This window comes from Diadema antillarum, unplaced genomic scaffold, assembly GCF_040938485.1.
Source record: "Diadema antillarum isolate AM-2024a unplaced genomic scaffold, OU_Dant_1.0 scf00000086, whole genome shotgun sequence".
Lineage (NCBI taxonomy): Eukaryota > Metazoa > Echinodermata > Echinoidea > Diadematoida > Diadematidae > Diadema > Diadema antillarum.
Genome location: NW_027270975.1, coordinates 1,770,804 through 1,774,186, shown reverse-complemented (window position 1 = coordinate 1,774,186; position 3,383 = coordinate 1,770,804).

Sequence of the window (3,383 nt, the reverse complement as noted above, 5' to 3'; positions counted from 1 at the left end):
CTGCAAGTTCAAAAAAAGATACCAAACATCAAAGTTTAAGTTATCAAACAACACAATCGAACGCAAGCGACAACGCTAGATGACTATTTTTAGATCAAAGTGCCTGTAATTTCAGGGTTTTCGGTACTGATATTTTCAATTCAATGTCTCTGTATAGGGTAACCTCAAACTCTCACATTTCTCAGGGATCTTACCAACACAATTAACTACAATGTCAGAAAATTAAAGTTTTGTGTAAGATACACTTAAAGAGTGATTTGAGGAGAGGGGGCATTATTTCTGAAATATCTTTATTTCTGCAATTCCTCTTAATGTGTATATACACAATCGACGAATATTCAATAATTCCCTGATTCAATGACACATTAGAAGACACGTAAGTTCATGAAATGTTTAAATCATTAAATCGTTTACCAATAAGGACCACTGTGTCAAACACTGTCACGGCAACCAAATCTTTATTGTATGCATTAGTTCATACAACAGATAGAAGCCCCCAAAAAAGAAACAGAAACACATCTTCATTTCAGGATACCTTCCAACATCTAATCATTTCCTTAAAGGACAAGTCCACCTTCATATACATAAGTATTAAGAGAATGCAGCAATATTAGTAGGCAATATCAGTGAAAGTTTGAGGAAAATTGGACAATCTGTTCAAAAGTTACAAATATTTGAAGTATCTGCGCAGTCACTGCTGGAAGAGAAGACTACTACAGTGTATGATGTCACATGCGTACAACTATATAAGGGAAATAAAAAGAGAATTTCACAAAACTTTACTTTTTGAATAAAGTGCACAGTTCTTCGACTTGCTACTGACGTATGTTAAGGGCAATATTATTCCCCCTGCCTTCTGAAAGAGAGAAGTCGAGTGTTCTTTTGTTATGGGAGAAAAATGGAAATATGTTGAATTTTCTTTATTCTTTCTTTATATCGTTGTACTCATGTGACATCACAAGCTATAGTAGTCTTTTCATCCAGCCGTGACTGAGCAGAAACTTGAAAGATTAATAACTTTTTAACGGATTGTCTGATTTTGCTCAAACTCTCACGGATGTGTTCTACTAATATTGCTGCATTCACTCAACCCACATGTCTATGAAGGTGAACTTGTCCTTTAAGAATATTTCTTACAGTCAATGCACTTCACTGTTTGGATATGGCACAACGATTTGAGTTCAAAATACTTATTCACAGAGCGATCCCATCACTGGTGTCATGGAAATGGAGGGGTAGTGCAATGTAAAATCATTACATAATGCTTCACTTCTATAATTATAACCCATAAAATGTTATACACTGTATATTCATTTATCTCTAACTTGAAAATATATCTACATTTGAATTACCTACAGACATGACAGCACATTGACGGCACAAAACAAGGAAATTACAAATCCACATCAAACACAAACAAACACACAAACGAAAAAACAAACAAACAAACACACAAACAAAAAAACAAACAAACACATGTTATATATTGGAACAGTTTCACATTGCACATTGACATCTGAATGACTTTGCTCCTCCTTGCAAACATCTTGCCTGTTCATATACCATGACAGTGACCTGGATATGCTGTGTTGATACTGAAGGAAACTGACCTGGTTAAATCAGAAATCAAATATAACTTGGCCATCAGCCAAGAAAACAATGTGATCGAGATTTGCTTTCGGTATTTCAGATGCTATCAATAATGAATCTGTAACAGTATGTCACCATATTTGGAGAGCTGTCACACACTGCAAGATGCTAAAGAGTTTAAATCAATTGTTTGGATGTTACACTACAACTATTGTAGATTGGGAGATGGCAGCTTGGCCCATGGAACCTATGATTATATCATATCTAGGATCCTTCCTATGCAGAGCTTTTCTTATGGCAGTGAGTATGTATGTGTGTGTGTGTGTGAGAGTAGGGGTGGGATGTAGGTCTAAGCCTGCATTGGCATACTGTAGCTCCAACTAACAACAAATTTGGCTCATATTATCAAGTGTATAATAGAGCATTTCATTAAACAAGATACATAAACCGGTTTTCCTAAGAAGAACAGTCTAAGTGGAAAAACAACATACTACAGAATTCCAGAAAATATTCTCATTGCCCAGAAGTAATTACAATCAAGCTCTTAAATCCAGCAAGCCTGATGCTAACACCCACTTCCACCTTTGTTGGGAATGTGGAGGTGTGCCCAATGAGTTCAACACATTGATTCACTCAGATACATAGCTAAGGAGGAGCGCAGCCTGGAAGAAGCCTAAGCACATTTTATGAGACAGGCAAAAGAGGTATATTGTAAAAGCTGTAATTTTGGCATTTAAATATTTAAATAAATGAGGACATCAGAGACTTTTTCTTTGTCAAACGTCAAATGTCAAACGTCAGAGACTTTTTCCTGAATGTTGCTTTCGCAAGGCTATCATAACACCAAGGCTATCATAACTGCATTAATGCCTGTCTCTTCACTCCGCCACTTTAAGACAACCGAGATCACTGCACTCTCTTCCACTTGAGGTTTGTTGATAGCCAGGGATGCCATAATGCTAGGCATACTAGCACGCACATATCCAGCCAAGCCATGGCCACGGTTTTGCCCCAGCTTGGAGGGCGCCAAATGCCACAAAATGAGCACATTGACATTTTCGTGCAGCAAATTTAATGCGATCAAGATCAGGGCCCCATTTCATATAAAGTTGACACAATAGCAACTCTTGCTGAAATTGCAATTGTTATAGTAATGACAAAAATCCAGCTTCCTGATTGGCTGTTGCTATGGGAGGTTCCCATCTCTAGCAAAGAGTTGCTATCCTAATATCTTTTATGAAATGGGGCCCAGGTGGCGATATTTTTACGTGTTGCTAAGTTTGCAGTCCAACAGTGATTTGCGATGATAAAACTCTCGTGAAAAAAACAGCTCTTACAATATTCTGACATGACCCCTCTCTCCCTAGATACTTTGGACACATTGTGAGGTGGAGGGCACTCCAGCCTGACCAAACTACACAATATTAGCCAAGGCTGATCATGATCTCTTGACAGTCTGCCAAAGTGATAGGCAGCAGCAAATTAGTGACAGGTTTCATAGATAGTACTATACCAAGAAGAATAGCACACTGACTAGCGAGTGGATTGGGGCAATAACCATCTGGACGTTGACCAAAGGAGTGAGACTATAAATTGTGCTAAAGTCACACAGTTAAGTTCTAATAGTTCAAAACTTAATGCTAAAGTTGTTTCCCGCAGCACATTTAAAGTGACACAACGTAAAAATTAAGCATTTCAACCTTTTGAGTCCACAGTTAGACATGGCTCCAAAGAGTGAATGTAAAGAGACTTGCGTACAAAAGAAGTGAATTGTGTAGAGTTGCTGCCATCAA